The sequence below is a fragment of the Patagioenas fasciata genome, chromosome 2 (assembly GCF_037038585.1).
Source record: "Patagioenas fasciata isolate bPatFas1 chromosome 2, bPatFas1.hap1, whole genome shotgun sequence".
NCBI classification, from domain to species: Eukaryota; Metazoa; Chordata; class Aves; order Columbiformes; family Columbidae; genus Patagioenas; species Patagioenas fasciata.
The window spans coordinates 72170294-72186957 of record NC_092521.1 but is presented as its reverse complement, the minus strand read 5'-3'; the positions used below and the strand labels follow the sequence as shown (position 1 = coordinate 72186957).

General features: G+C 39.0%; 1 long non-coding RNA gene across 5 annotated transcripts in view; it reads right to left on the bottom strand.

Moving 5' to 3' along the window:
* Nucleotides 1-4562, bottom strand: part of LOC139827192 (uncharacterized) — a 76410-nt gene extending 71848 nt beyond the window's left edge. For 4 of the 5 annotated variants that reach the window (XR_011737497.1, XR_011737500.1, XR_011737501.1 and 1 more), the window contains exon 1: nucleotides 4496-4547. This is a non-coding gene — a long non-coding RNA (uncharacterized lncRNA). Of the gene's footprint in view, nucleotides 1-2911; nucleotides 3035-4495 lie in introns of all 5 variants that reach the window. The other variant, XR_011737498.1, reaches the window with a different exon arrangement.
* Between the last annotated feature and the right edge of the window lie 12102 nt (nucleotides 4563-16664).

Below are 16664 nucleotides of genomic sequence, written 5' to 3'. Positions count from 1 at the left end.
TGCACTTTCCTGAGCCAACAGAGCTCCCCAGCTGTGAAGCAGGAGCCTCTACTCTTTCTGAAGTCTTAATTGTGCACTACAGATTTGTCTTGCATACTGAAATAGGGGAGAGCCCAACTGTGAAAAGCAATATGTAATTATACAATTTAGAAATATATCATAAGGTATGCAGGGGTGCATAAGAAGCAAGATCCTGGCATCCTCTTTCAAGTGCATTTTAATGAAAAATAATGATTTAAGTACAGCTTGAAACTTCCACCAATTAAAAGTTATATCAGCTAAACCTGAGAGTCTTTTGTTGTTCTACTATGGCAAATGCATGGTAATGTGGCTTAGTTCAACCGTCTTTCGTCACAGACCACATTAAGTGCCCTTGGCTGTTTTAAGAATGTAGCTACTGTGGCTCAGCTGATGCATGGTAACTGACTGCAAGCAGCATCTTGAATGTGAACTTCGCCTATCACAACTTTAATGGCATTCTTCACAGTTATTGCCGTGGGATTATTTTAATTTTCTGCAGGGGAGAAGAAGAGTTATGCCGTTTTCTAGTTCTTATTTTCACAGGAATACAAATGCACAGATATTTTGTACAGTTGCAGTGATGTGTGTCATGCTATTTTTACTAGTAGCAGAAGCATTGTTATTTCAGAAAGGAGAAAATATTCACACTGTGCACCAGATTCAGAGGAAAGACAGCACAGGCTTCTTGGGTCTGCAGGCTTAGAGAGGGTGTGGCCCAGATCTTCATGGCCAGACACAAGAACAGGCAGTGCTGGTGAAGTGCCACGTGCAGGCCTGTGGTGAGAGAGGCCCTCAGGCTCTTATTTCTCCTAATTCCTTTCTCCAGCCTCAGTCCCATGTGTTATTCTTCACCATGAAGAAGAGATGGGTCACCTTACAGACCTCAGATGCCCATTCTGCCTGCCTTTTGATTGTAACAAAATTTATCAGCCCTGAAAACTGCAGTAGAAAAGGTTACGACTGTCTGATGTGGAGCCTGACCGTTCAGCACATATATCCCTGACATTTGCTTAACGTTATTTTCTCAGTAATACACAGAATCACAGAATGGTTGGGGTTGGAAGTGACCTCTGGAGATCATCTAGTCCAATCCATCTGTTAAAGCAGGTTCACCCAGAGCAGATCGCACAGGAATGTGTCCAGGTGGGTTTTGAATGTCTCCAGACAAGGAAACTTCACAAACTCTCTGGGCAGTTTGTTGCAGTGCTCTGGCACCCTCGAAGTAAAGAAATTTCTCCTCATATTCAGATGGAACCTCTTATCTTTTAGTCTGTGCCCGTTGCCCCTCACCCTACACGAGATGGAGGAGTTAGCTACCCAGCTCAGATGGAAAGGAACTTAGTGTGACAAAGTGAAACCAACCCAAAGGACTGAGGCCATCACTGAAAAAGCTAGAGTAACTCAGAAATTAAATCAGGAATCTATTATATTTGGAAAATGTCACACAACTTCAATGGATGGTCACCATCCATTATTTCTACCATTTATGGAAAAATATTCCGTCTCAAGTATTTCAGCTTCAAAAGTACACATCTTGCCTTACAAACCAAACAGTATATGTGATTTCCTCCAATGACACAATTATTTGTTTGTTGTCAGTATTGTTCCTCAGGCATTGTTGTCTTTTCTTATCGTATTCAATTTTAATTTAAGGAAAAAAAGTATTGTTGGATGGCTGATACAGGTAGAAGTTATTATTTTCTGAAAATGAAAGGTAATTTCATTTTAAAACTCATTGTGGCATTTACCCCAAAGCTATTGAAATGCGTGGAAGGAGGTGGGGGTGAAATTATCTTTGTAACTTCATAGTTTCATTACTAGAAGTCTAAAGAAAATAAATAAACTTTAACGGCTTTTTACTATGGAAACAGGACATTTAGTCTCAGTGGGTATCCTGAGTGGTACATTTTAAATTTATTTTTTTTAAAAAAAGGACCTGTGGGGCAAAATTATGAGAGTGAAACAATAGGTCTGGAACTTCAGAGTAATTTTAACATCAGTTACCAAACTTTTGAAGCTTTCATGAAACACCGTCTATTGGGGAGTACTCTAGCATTGCTGGCTAATATGAAAAGATTTATAGATAAAAGCAAAGATAACTGTAACTCTGAAGAAAATGTGATAATATTGTCAATATAATTTACAGAGCATAATAAATTTTTAAAAAAAAAAGAAAAAGCCCAAGTCTTATGAAAGACTTGGGGAACAGTTTACTCTTTTCTAAAATCTAGAATTCATGAAGGGGACTTTAGATAATTTTTTTTTGTGCTTGAAAGAAAAACAGTAGGCATATTCTAAGGTTTTTGAGCTAGGAGAAGGGTAGAAGATGCCATAGAAATGGAAAAACTTCAGTGGTGTGTGACTGTAAACACATGGTGTGTGAAGCAGTCAATGAAGTCAACCCTCCAGCAAGGCAAGGGCCATCCAGGGCATTATTTACAGTCTCCCCTCTCTCTTGATAAACTTTAATCTGCTTGGCAGAAACCACAAGGCTCTATCTGTCACAGTTTTCAAGTGAAAGCCAAGTTCCTTCTGCAATCCAAAGTCTGTGGGAATTGGGGCTTTGAGAAAAAAAAAAAAAAATCTCAAAATCTGCATCTGAAAAAGGTAAACAGAAAGCATCAGAAGCACATTAAAGATGCATTGAAACTGAACAACTCCAACTCTTCTTCTCCCATAGGCAAATAATCCAGTTGAAAAATACGTTGTTTGAATTTTGCCTATAAGAAGTCTCACTATGCCTGCTGAAATATATATAAGTAAGTATTGTTGTTTTTTCACTTTTATTTTTCTCTACTTAAAAATATTAAGAAACCAAAATAAACAGAGAATCACAGAATTGGAAAATCCTCCCAGGTTGGAAGGGACCTCCAGAGATCATCTGTCTAACCTTTCATTGGAAAGAGAGCTTAGATGACATTATCTGCCATCCTGTCCAATCGCATCTTAAAAACCTCTGGTGCAGGGAACTCCACCACATCCCTGGAGATGTTCTAGTGAATACTTGTTGTTGCTGAAAAAAAAAAAAAAAAAAAAATAATTCTTATACTAAGATGAAGCCTCTCCCAGTGCAACTTTTATCTGTTGCCACGTGTATTCTTCATGTGATTCTTTGTGAAGTGAGAGCCTCAGTCCTCTTTGTAGCAGAAGTACAGAAATACTGTGATGAGGTGCCTCCTAAGCCTTCTTCATTATAGTATGCATATTACTTTAACACATGGTATGCATATGTCACTGTAACGCACAAGATTTAAAAAAAAAAAAAAAAATTCTTAAGCAATTGGCTCCAGCTACAGACTACATAGTAAACAGTAAGGATGAAATTTCTACTTGGGTGTTTCAGACAGTTACTTCTCCTTCTCTCCTTCTCCCATCCAGTCAGGATGGCTCCACCGCAGTCCACACCAGTCTAACTACCAGATGCTGGCTCCTTGCTCTCCCCTTTGCAGCATAAACTCATCCTGTCCTTTGCGTTCTGCTATTAATTTTTTTTCAGCGTGGCCCCTTCCAGCACGGCAAGCCATCTCAAAATTTTATTTTATCTGGTTGATTTGATATATTAGTGCACTGACTCAGGTCTAAGTGGGTAGGGAGGCCCTCAGTGTCAACATAAAGCAAGAACCATTATAAGCAGCAGCCAAGTGGGTTTGTGTTGCTATTGACCTCCAGCCTCATGTTTAGTATTGAAGTGCTTTGTTCCTACCCACTCTCAAAATAATTACTAGTAAAAGGACAGAATCCCTCAACTTTATAGTTTATGCCATTGTGAATTCATTCTAAGTTTGTGTATTTGTTTCCTGATGTTCTTATTTCTTTTACCTCTATGTTCAAGTATGGACGCTAATTTGGTAACACAAGCTGTGCTGAAGAATGAGTGCAAAAGTCTAACAGAGAACTGCTGTCTCTCCAAATATGTTGGTGATAAATTTTAATTGCTTCAGAGTGTCAGTTGTGTGTCAGCAGTTTCCCTAGGCCATTATTTGAGCATCCAATGTTTCAAATAGTGATTTTACAGATAAGGAGAAGGAAAATTCATATTGTGGTTTCTGAAATGACAAATAGAGATATCCTTTTGAGAACAAATATTCTGGGAGTTCTGAATAGTATTATACTGTCTTGAATCCAACAGTAAGAGCACTAGGGCTTTGTACCTGACATTTCATTTAAAAAATAGCCTGTGCCTGAGTACAAGAAGAAAGAGGAAGGCTGTGCTTAAAAGTGTAAGTAATAATTCAGACACTTCCAATTTCTTTTCATTGACTACAATATTAGTACTTGGTCAAGATACATATTTTTTCCACATTGTGATTTTATGTCTTTATAAAAGCTGGAACACAAGAAGTTTTAAAGTGACATAAACCATCCAGTTATCCCTTTCTATTCAATATTTATATGACCTACATTAAAATAACAGCCTATAGCATACAAAAGAGGTACCTGAGCTAGATCAGATAATGAAGGAAAGGTTACTTACAACAATACAGATCTCAGTAGTGAGCAATACTGCCTTGTTTCTGGGGTTAAATTCGGTGATTGTCACATGCCTGAATAAAGGAGTCCTATCTTTAAATAGACAGTCCAAAGTCACAAAGGTCTGAGGCAGCTACCATGGGAACTGAGCTGAAGTTTTACTCGCAATGCTTAGTTGGTCGAACAGTGATTTCACTGTCCCTCACTCAGCTGCTTAAGAATGCAACTGAGCTTTCCACGTCTAATGCAAATGTCATCATCTTCAACAGTGCTCACACTCCATGGCCACACCATGAAACTGACATGCTAAAAAATAACAGCTTCACTCAAAGTCAATGTAATCTTAATGGCTTATATGATCTGTTCATTATTCTTCACAAATCCTTTTCTATGATTGTTGTCCCGTCTTAAGTACTTTCTTCATAACTAATGAAGGATTGCTGGGTTATCCTTTCTTCAGTACCCAGCTACAGGAAAAATAAAACAAAACAAAACAAATGACCCAAAACCAGAAACCAAAACAAAACAAAGCAAAATCCAAAACATATAGTATTTTAATAATGGAGTGAAGTTCTCAAGGGAGGAAAAATAAAGCAGAACACAGTTCACAGACTGAAGAGTAAGTATTGATCAGCAGAATGAGAAAGATTGTTACTCCAGAAATTGTTTAGTTCTCCTTATGGAGCCCTAATTGAGAAAGGATTGAATAAGAGCATATTTCTACTGCAACTTCTTTAAGGCACAACACTTGCCACTGGGTAAGAAAACAGATTTTTCTGTTTTTCTGCTGAAAGCATTACTACCCTTGTCCAGCCTCCCCATCCATCTGAGGCCAAATAAAGGTCAACTTTCTACAGGGAACTTTTTTCAAAGAAGTCTGTGTTACAAATTGTGTTAAAAAATTGAAATCTGGGCTTCACTGGGAATGTGCTGGTTCTGTTCAGAAAAACAACAACTGATAAATCACAGAATCACAGAATGTTAGGGATTGAAAGGGACCTAGAAAGATCATCTAGTCTAATCTTCCTACCAGAGCAGGAACACCTAGATGAGTCTACACAGGAAGGCATCCAGGCAAGTTTTGAATGTCTCCAGAGAATGAGACTCCACAACCTCACTGGGCAGCCTGTTCCAGTGTTCTCTCACCCTCACTGTGAAGTAGTTTCCTCTGATATTTAAGTGGAACCTCTTGTGTTCCTGTTTGTACCCACTGTCCCTTGTCCTATCATTGATTGTCACCAAGAAGAGCCTGGCTCTACCCTTGTGACACTGACCCTTTACATATTTATAAACATTAATGAGGTCACTCCTCAGTCTCCTCTTCTCCAGACTAAAGAGACCTGACTCCCTCAGCCTTTCTTCATAAGGGAGATGCTCCACTCCCTTAATCATCTTTGTTGCCCTGCGCTGGACTCTCCCAAGCAGTTCCCTGTCCTTCTTGAACTGAGGGGCCCAGAACTGGACACAATATTCCAAGTGTGGTCTCACCAGGGCAGAGGAGAGGGGAAGGAGAACGTCTCTCGACCTACTAACCACCCCCCTTCTAATACACCCCAGGATGCCATTGGCCTTCTTGGCCACAAGGGCACAGTGCTGACTCATGGTCATCCTGCTGTGCACCAGGACCCCCAGGTCCCTTTCCCCTACGCTGCTCTCTAACAGGTCCTTCTCCAATTTACACTGGAACCTGGGGTTGTTCCTGCCCAGATGCAAGACTCTACACTTGCCCTTGTTATATTTCATTAAATTTTTCCCTACCCAACTCTCCAGCCTGTGTAGATCTTGCTGGATGGCAGCACAGCCTTCTGATGTGTTGGCCACTCCTCCCAGTTTGGTGTCATCAGCAAACTTGCTGACTCCAACTAAAATCAGAACATCCAGAATGAAGAATAATGATTTATTTTTCTCTCAGTTATTGAAAATGTTTTAAGTCTGCTTTGAATTTTAGATATAAAATTCAGGCCAGTTCTTGTTTTGTCAGCACTGTTTTTTCTAGTTTAGTCCCTTTGATTCCTATGTGGACACACAAACAAATCCCAGAAGTTCACTAAGAAACAAATTCACCAAGGGACAGTTGTTCAGCATCCTGTCCTCCTAAAAAGGATTTTGTTTTTCTTCTCCTTGCATCTTACAATTTTTTTTTTTTTTGTACAATATTCACATACTGTCTTCCTGTGCTATTGTGATCTAGTATTCATACAGCTGCATAATATCTTCCCACTGTGTTCATTCTACAATGAAAATTGCATTTCAATAAATCAATACCGTATTCTAGGCAAGCTGCAACTCCCTGGATGAGCCAGAAAGTCCCACTTAGTGTAAGATCTGATTGACTGCTAACAATGGATTAGGAATTGTGAGTAAAATCAGTTTTAAGATTACATGAATTAGCAAAACTAACATACTCCCAAGGCACATGTTTCTCATAGCTCTACTATCTAAAGCCCCTAATACAAACAAATACACAATATATTAATACATTCATCATTTAGGAACACAAATATATTGGAAGACAACAGGTCTATTTTTCTCCTAAACAATACGGCAGCATTATTTCTGCATTCTTATGATATAAACACTGCTGGTTTCTCGTCTTATTTTTATCCAGAGAAAACACCAGAAACATAGGTGATAAGACCTGGAGGCAGAATTATTCTTAACAGGAAAGCATTTTAAAAATCAGTAATTAACAGATTTTAGAAGAAACATTGCCTAAAAGTTCTTTTAATGGGTTAGTAATACTCTCATTTAGTTTTATATGTAGATGGCATAAATGTTACAGGATACTGACAAATCAGTTGCCCGGGTATTTTACTAGCCCACTTCTGTTTATGTAAGTATAGGCTTGGTACATCTGTGGCAGTTCTTCAGACTAAAGCTGCAGTGATATTTTATATGAACAAAGTTATCTGATATTTAAATTCTGCGCAAATCAATTTTAAAATTGGTCAGAAAAGAGAAAATTTATGTTTGCTCATGTTATTAAGAACATCTGTGTTAAATTTAAGTCAAACAGTTCGTAAGTATCTAACAAGACACTAATTTCATAGTGGGTTTTATAGTATATGTATAGTATTTCAATTTCAGTAAACTTTTCTGTGTAAGACTATAGCTTATAATTCTGTGGGAAAAAGATTTTTGTGATAGTCTGTATATTTATCTACTGCTGATCCAGGAAGAAATCTGTATTTTTGTGAATGTTAAAATCAGTAGTGAAGGTCTTCCTTTTGTTCCTCAAACAGTTGCTGACCGATTCTCACACGGGTGAGAAAGTACACAGCTTTTTTTCCAACTCGTTTGGAAAAAAACAAATACCTTCAGCTTTACATAGGGCTTCTGAAAGGACTAATCCTGAAACCGGCAATGGTCACACTGACAGAAAACCAGCCTGATTTTCTTCCTCGCTTCCTTTGCCATATACTGCTTAACATATGTGTCTTTTGCTCTACTGTGGCACACCAATTGAAAATAGATTTCTTCCTTAGGGATGTCAGTCTGTAAATGATTTCTAGGACATGAACTACACATGGTGGAGAAGTGCATACAAGATTAGACAGCTGAGCTTTGCTCTGTCTGGAAACTTCTATCCCAGCATGACGGGAAAGACTTGTTGGGAAGATGACATCTCCTTTGTGGGAAACTGCAGATGCAGAAGCAGCAGCTGAGATGTGACTTGTCATACCAATGAGAGTGTTTAGCCCTGTGGTGGACCAGAATACAGATATTGTCATTCCAGTTTGAAAACATTTCTTTGTATATACTAGAGTAGAAAAGAGCAATGGTTATTGCATGCAATTATGGGAAGTAACTGTAAAAAGGCTTAGCACTTATTCCCGCAAATATGAAAAACTGTGCTGTAGTTAGACAGTTACAGTGATATTTCTGTTGCAGATGAAGTAGAGCCAGCATATCAAACACTACTAGTAAGTCTCCGCTGATTGAATTGCTCTACATAGGTTATTCTAAAATCTTGAACACAAACGAAAGAAGATCTGTGCAAAACTGCAGGCGCTGCCTGTCTAGGGAATTTTTAACATGTTCTCTGCTGTTCTCCAGCTCCTGAATTTCATGGTGAGAGTTCCTTGGCTGGTCATCATTTCTAACTATGAAACAGTATGCCTTGATGAAAATACATACCAGCCTCAAGAAAATATATATATATAAGAATGAACTGTATCTCCAGAAACCTGTTGGATATCTTTGTTTCTTGTTAGGTCAATCATTTACTTCCTTTTCCTTTTTCCTTTTTCCTTTTTCCTTTTTTATCTTAGTAGCTAGGCAGTGCATATAACAATGTAGTAATAGATCAACAGTTATATTGCAGTATTACTTCTAAAAACCAAGAAAAAAAAAATAACAGATATATTGTGTTTGGATGGAGTGATTCAAGGAAGCTCAGCAGACCATATTTGAACTTCCATTTCTTGTTGGTTTTGAGGTTTTTTTTAACCGGTCTAGATATGATCAGTCCTCTTATATAACATTGGAAGGTACAAAGTCAAGGATTTTAAAAGTCTCGTTAAAGATATTTGCCATGCAGATTGTTTTTTGCCTTATTCCAGGCCTAATCAGAAAGAGAAAGGAAGCCAAAAATATGTGGTCCTAACTAGTCCACTCAGTTTCTGTGCAACCATAGCAAATTAGCATCAGGACCCTGATGTTAGAAAGCAGTTGTGTCTTTTCTGAGTGTGATTATAATATTACCCTTCACTTCTGTTACTCATCTGTAAGTCTGTCCAAGAAAGTACTTCAGTTTTAGAATCTCTCTCTTAGTTGTGCCCACTTGATGCTCCTATTGGAGCAGACAGTAGTTCACAAAATTAGCTGCCTAATTTTTCTTCTAGCTCCCCCTTTTCCTGTTCCTCCTGCCTATGAAGAAGAATTCTTTCTTCCTAGAGGTGCTTTTTGCGATGGTATTTTAATCTGTTTTAGGACATCTTACCCCGACTTGTTGCCTCTGTTGACAACCACCTTTTTTTTTTCCTCCTCTAGAAGAGCGTTCAGATGGTACACTCTATTGTGCTCTTCTGTGCCTCACCCACACATCTTTACATGCTCACCCACGTGTCTTTACATGTCATAACAAAGTGGAAAAATGCAGGTTCCTTCTATTTTCACTGTTTTTAGTGACAGTCTTTTAATGGTCAACATGGAATCCTCAGCCCACACAGTCTGCAAAGAGCCAAATACCTCCTCTTCATAACTGAACCCTTATCAATTCCTGACAACATACTCATGACACATTATGACTGTACTTTTACAGCAGGACACAAAATATGCTCCATGTCTTCCATCTTTAAAAATAGCAGAGACTACCAAGCAGCTATCATTGCTTTTTTGAAAGCCTCACTCTTGGAATAGATATCTCTTGCTGACAGAACAGTCGTGGATAAGAATTACTTTTTTGTTGTTTTAAATACTCACTTTAATCACTGTATGCAAGCTTGGTAGAGGACTTTTCTCTGAATTCAGCTAAATATATATATTTTTTCAAAGTGTTGCAGTTCAGGTTCTCGTTTAGACAGACAGATTCTTCCCACTACCTAGTTGAACATGCTGGTTGGAAAGCAATAGTCACTAGATGTGTTATGTCAAGTGATCAAGAGTTTCATACCAATTCTTTTTGCTGTGACACACTTTTTTTACCAAGAACCAGACTGATGGTGTTTGGGTTATGTGCTGAGGGCTGTCTAGAGTGGGACAGATTAAGGGAATCTAAAGTTATAACTATGAAAATCTCTGATCCGCTGCTTCCTAAATTCTACACATGCTTTATTTTTTGAGTTTAAAATTCAGATCACTATGGAGTGTCTTTGTACATGTCCGTTCTTGATGAGTCAAAGCACTGAGTTTGTCCTTGAAATCCATTTTTGTTCCAGAAATATTGCATTCTTCATGATACGTCCTTTCGAGGACATATACTGCTAGAGAATACCTGATCCTGGCACATTGCTGAGGCTCTTCCCATACTGAAGCTGCAGCCACTAATTCCATGTAAAGTGGGGTTGGAGGTGATGGAGCTTTGTTAATGGAAGTTAGTGGTTGGAACAGACAGCCAGAGCTGGGACATCGCCAGAGCTGCAGGTATACCCTTGTTATCACCCGACATGGTTATGACCCAGGAGTCAGCACTGCGCCCTTGTGGCCAAGAAAGCCAATGACATCCTGGGGTATATTAGAATTGGGGTGGTTAATAGGTCAAGAGATGTTCTCCTTCCCCTCTACTCTGCCCTGGTGAGACCACACCTGGAATATTGTGTCCAGTTCTGGGTCCTTCAATTCAAGAAGGACAAGGAACTGCTTAAGAGAGTCCAGCACAGGACAATAAAGATGATTAAGGGAGTGGAATATACCCCTTATGAGGAAAGGCTGAGGGGGCTGGGTCTCTTTAGCTTGGAGGAGGCTGAGGGGTGACCTCATTAATGTCTACACATATATAAAGGGTGAGTGTCACGAGGATGGAGCCAGGCTCTTCTTGGTGACAATCAATGATGGGACAAGAGGTAATGGGTTCAAACTGGAACACGAGGGGTTCCACTTAAATTTGAGAAGAAACCTCTTCTCAGTGAGGGTGAGAGAACACTGGAACAGGCTGCCCAGGGTGGGTGTGGAGTCTCATACTCTGGAGAAATTCAACACTCGCCTGGACACATTCCTGTGTAGCCTCATCTAAGTGTTCCTGCTCTGGCAGGGGGATTGGACTAGATGATCTTTTGAGGTCCCTTCCAATCCCTGACGTTCTGTGATTCTGTGACACCCTAAGCGTACACAAGGCAGCTCCTGCTCTGGGATATACTTGTGCCTTTAGATCTTCACCATCACATGAGTTTATGTTGCATGGTAAACCCAAGCCAGAGCTAAGGTTTCAACCTAGCTCAGCTCACAGATTTTTTTAATATTCTGACTCAAGAGCTGGAATCTCACAGGGGACATGGGAGCCTGAACTCAGCAAGGCAGGATTATTCACCTCTTCTTGGTAGTCTACATCAGGGCACAGGGCTAGCAGGGCAACTCCAGGGCTAAAAGTCAGCCATGAGCCCAGGTGGTCCAGGCAGAAGCCATGTCCTCAACAACAGGTTGCCATCCTTTGGAGCCTGAGCTGGGCCTGCAGAGCTGGGACAGGTGATGATCCCTCCAGAAGGAAGGGCTGTGCCTCAGGCAAGGACAACAGGAGGAGAGTCTGCCTCAGCCTGAGCTGAAATGGGCATCATGGGCCCCAAGATGACTGTATTAGTGTCTTCAGAACCAAGAGAGAGATTTTGGCAGTTTAGCAGCTGTCTCCAAGCCATTTGGCATACATGTGTGAATAGCACTGCAAGCAGGTGTGAAGGGGAACAGGAGATAGAAGGGGCAGCTTGCTCCCTTTCCCCATCTTTCTTTCCATTTCTCAGCTCTGACATGAACCCAGCAACTTCTGCACCACCAGCAGGCTGCTCAGCTGGTTGAGATCAGTCCAGACCCCATGGGGACACCAAGCACAGCTCAGGAGACACACCAGGCCAAAGCCCAGGTTTCACTGATATTTGGACAACTTATCTGCAGAGTTTGCATTGTGTCCGGGAACCAGACAGCCAAGAATTAAGTTTTGCAGCACTGTGCTCCAAGTCACATGAGTCCTTTCTGGAGCTTGTTTACAGTTGTTTCCAGAAAAAAGTGGTGGCAGAAGAGTCAAGACATTCAGCTGTCAGTGACATGTGAGAGTGATTTCGGTGTCTTTCCATTTCCCAAATAAAAATTAGAAATAGTTATTTTTGCTTGTTTTCACAGACCTTGACTTTCACTTTGCAAAACTATTAATTGCACATTTCCTGTGCACTAATCACTGCTATTTATGTAGCTGGACTCAGGATGGATAACCAGACTAATGCAAACTGAATCTACATTTAAGAACTAGAAAGATTTTTGCATACACGTTACTGAACAAAGCTTACATTTTGACAAATAAGAGGCAAATTCATCAAGGTCATTAAATAAGTAAAATTGTTTTTCTTTTTTTCCTAAAAAATTAAACATCTACAAACAGTTAATTGGCTAACCCTGAATATGATTTTAGCTTTTATCTCTAATTGAAATGCACAGTCTAACAAATTCCATATAGCAGGAAAATTAGTCACTTATAAATATGTTGCACTGTTATTCTTTCATAGGAAATGCTGTGTTTTGGAAGTGTGTCATGGACTCTCTATTATTAGTAGCCATTTTATGGAATTTATTTTGCCACTAGTGCTGTAATAAAACCCATCAGCAAAGAAAAGCACACTTTGCTTATACGAAACACAATATGAAAATCTTCCTCTTCTCCAATGTTCTTTGCAGACCATGCCTCCAGTCAGTTATTTTTAAAGTTACAGAGGAACCAGATTCTGTGGTCTACTCTCCTAAAATTATTAAACAAAATTTTAACACTGATGTATGTGTATAATCTAAACAGCTTGTGTTTTAAATTGTAGATGTAAAATACATAAAGCAATACTCTTAGCAAACAATTTCTCAGTCATCTATAGGTTGAAATATATTCATATAAAATAGCTGTTGAATAATTCTAAGGAATGAAAATTTTCTGGGAAGAAGTAATCATTTGCTTACAGTTCATGAATAGTAGAAAGCTCTGTATTTATGAACAAATTTTTTGCTGCAAATAATTCACCAGTATCAAAAGATACATATCTATTTTCAGAGTATTTCAGGTGACAGTATACAAAGATAGGCCAATCTGTTTCCAGGCTCTTTTAAGAAAAATTACAGAGGGTTTTAAATTCAAAATAATAAGGGATCATACCTAATTTCAATGGAATCACAATTGAAATCTAATATGACAGGAAACTGTTTTACCTTCTTCTTTTTTATGCAGCGTAGAGGAAGTAGTAACCTCTGTTTTATGGGGAAAAAAAAAGCAAATCCAGCAATGAGGATTCAGTAACAAGCTTCTTGGTACAGTGGCCTTTAGCTGTTAGAAATTGTTCAGTGTGTGTTTTAAATTCATGGACTTCTAGAGAAACAAAATTAAGTGCTGTCATTCATTTTTCCTGACCAACTTTATTTCCTTTGAGGTCTTTCTAGGGTCCTATGGTCTTGATTCTCTCACATGATGGGATTCAGGTTTATCAATAACCATCTCTAACTGTCATTCCATTTCATGGTCTGAATCTAGCTTACGCAATGCTAGTCCCAATGTTTGCTGACTTATTTTTTTTCATTTGTAGTTCTCACTGTGTCAATCATAATCAAAGATCAGGCAGAAAACAATGTATTTGATGTTTTCAAAGGTTGGAATTATGTTTCCCTCCACCCCAGAATTCTGAGTTTCATTTCAGTATATGGAAAGAACTATTAATTTTATATAAGGGGTATCCAGGCAGTGATCCACTTGAACCAAACAGGTCCTATAATTTTTAGCAAATATAACTTTTCCTGGTTTCCCAAATACTTGTTTGTACTGTGAACAGAGTTTAGAAATAAAAAGCCTACAATTTTCATAAATGTAACCCACCAGTGAATGCATTCTGATCTCTGTTCCAAATCCACAGAGCACATGCATCTGTTATCTTCTCAGCAAGATGGCTCAGAGAAAAGTGAGAACTCAGAGGGCTTCTTGCTGGATCACAGTGGCTGAAAGATCATTTACAAGAACAGGACACATGAGCATTCCAAGGCTATGTTACGCTCCCTTCCAATGTGTCTTCCATGTACCTAATCTTCCATTGACTTCAGTAGGATTCAGCACCGTAACACATTTTCAGTGCATAAAAATAAACTTCCTGTATGTTATACTGCCACAGGTTACCAAGAGTGATGTTACACTCTTTCCTGTGGTTCCCTTTTCAAGTCCACCAACAACAGCTTTTACAGACACTTCAGCCAGTTTAACACGGCCATGCACACCTATAGTATGTATTCCCCGCACAGACTTCTCTTAGATTTCTAAAACAGATCACCCTTTCTCCACCACAAAATGTAGTAGTCTCAGCAAAGTAGAAACTTCAGCTAAACTTCCTATGTAACTTTTTCACTTTCTCTGGGCTCATGCAGCTTCCAGTTTGCTGTCAGTGTCTGGTCAAAGTTAACTTCATCTTGGTTTATGTGGATGAAAGGACAACCTTTGCTCCAAAATATTATCAACTTCTGCATTGGACCAAAGTCCCATAATCACCAATACCAGATCTCTCCAGGATAAGTGCTGAACAGACATGATCTGAAGCAGAGTGGGCACAATGGTATTTTTATCAAATTAGCCAATGAAGACCATGCAGAGGTGTGTGCCTATACAGCATTAAGACATGTGGCAGGTTGACTCAAGCCAGCAGCCAATCACCCACCCAGCTGCAGAAAATCTCCTAGGTACCTTAAAATCAGATTTGTTCTGTTTGCTCAAACTGCAGTCTTGAGGACTTGCTTAAGCCTCCAGGTGCTTGTTATCCTCTCCTTAACAAATGATACCCCAAATTATGCACACCTTACCCCTTACCTTTCTTTACCTCACTTGGTCATAATTTAAGGCTCAGTGACCGATGTTGTCCCAGTCTCTCAGGACTATTGTCTAGGATGGCTGTTCTGGACCTACACTTCCTTTGTGTGCTATTTTCTAATCTAATTTCTATTTTCCAGTCCAGTTTCTTTGGATACGTATTTGCATGCATGGATCCATGCTGATCTTTTCTGAATTCTCTCATAATTGCATGAGTTTAGGAGTTTTAGAGAAGACCTGCAGTCATAAGTTCTCTGTGAAAATTTACATCGTGAGACTTGAGCAAAGCCTATGCTAAAGTTATATACCCAAGCTAACTTTCTGCCTTTCATGTGCTTTCATTCTAATTCATGTAGTTTTCTATCAATTTATCATAAAAATTGAAAATATTCATAGAAATTCCTAAAAGTAAGGCTACTTCCATTTTTGGGTAAAAGGGAAAGGTCTATTCATGCATCATAATAATGAATTTTGCAAAAGGTGCCAATGCTAGTAGGAAACTCAAAAAGGATTGATATGCAAATTAATATTTCCATAGTTACTTTCGCAAGGCAGAGCATAAATAGCTTTGAAAAATTAACTGTAACATAAAATAATAAATCAATTAAGGTTTGAAGAAGTTCAAGTCTGTGAACGTGTTTTGTGACAGGTCAGTAAAATTAATTACAGCTGACTAAAAATCTAACTATAAAGTAAATCCCAGCTTTCTACCAGGACTCTAGTTTCAGTTACTGTAGTGCAGAAAAGCCAATATGTGGGCTTGTGGCTAAGGACCCAGGCCAGGATCCTGACTTCAATTTATGCTGGTGATATTCTTAAGGCTACATGTCAGGAACAAAACTTGGACACTTAGTTGCCACAGAGTAGTGTTGGGCACCTTCTGGTACTTGACCATCCAGCCCCTGACAGCTTCTTTTCCTGGCCTGTTCTTAAATCTTACACACCCCGACAGCTGTTGCTATTCAAACTCACCATGAGATTTGCTCCTGATAACACTATGCCAATCCTGGTCCTTAATCAGACTGAACTTTTGTGCCAGTCTACTATTATTTCCATCTAGCACCACAGTACTGTCTTTCTTATGCTTTCTGTGGCACAGTCAAACTGGTTTTCATTCAAGCTATCCAAGCCTAGCATGATATCTCTTAGAAAATACAGCTAATTTTTTTTACCCTTTTTTTTTTTTTTGTACATGTCCTAAGCAGCTCACAACAAATCTAAATACCAGCCTACCTGGGAAATTCTGCCTAGCTCTTTCTGCCTTGTACTGGTGCATACCCAGCTGCTTCACGGATATAATGCCTGTTCTGAACAGTTGTGCATAGGAGCCATATAAGACTGCATGCTGCTCAGTGCAGACAATTTTTTTTTCATTTGACCAAATTTTAGCAGGCATGTAAGATTCATTGAAGATTCAGTGTTTGGACAAGAACAGTAAAATTCAGAATCATAATGCACTGCCAGATTTTCAATACGTCCTTCAATGAAAAGGACAAGAAGTGTTTTAGTAGAAGCTTGTATAAGTTGTTCCTGACATAGTCAAAGTAATTTATTTTTTTGTGATTCCATTCTCAGAACTATTTGAGTAATTAAATAATACTTGCTCAAAAATCATCATGTGGTAGATATCCAGCACAGAATATTTCAACCCATATATCGCAAGTTTGGCAGCCATAAGCAACTGAGAACTTGATCTTACAAACAAGAG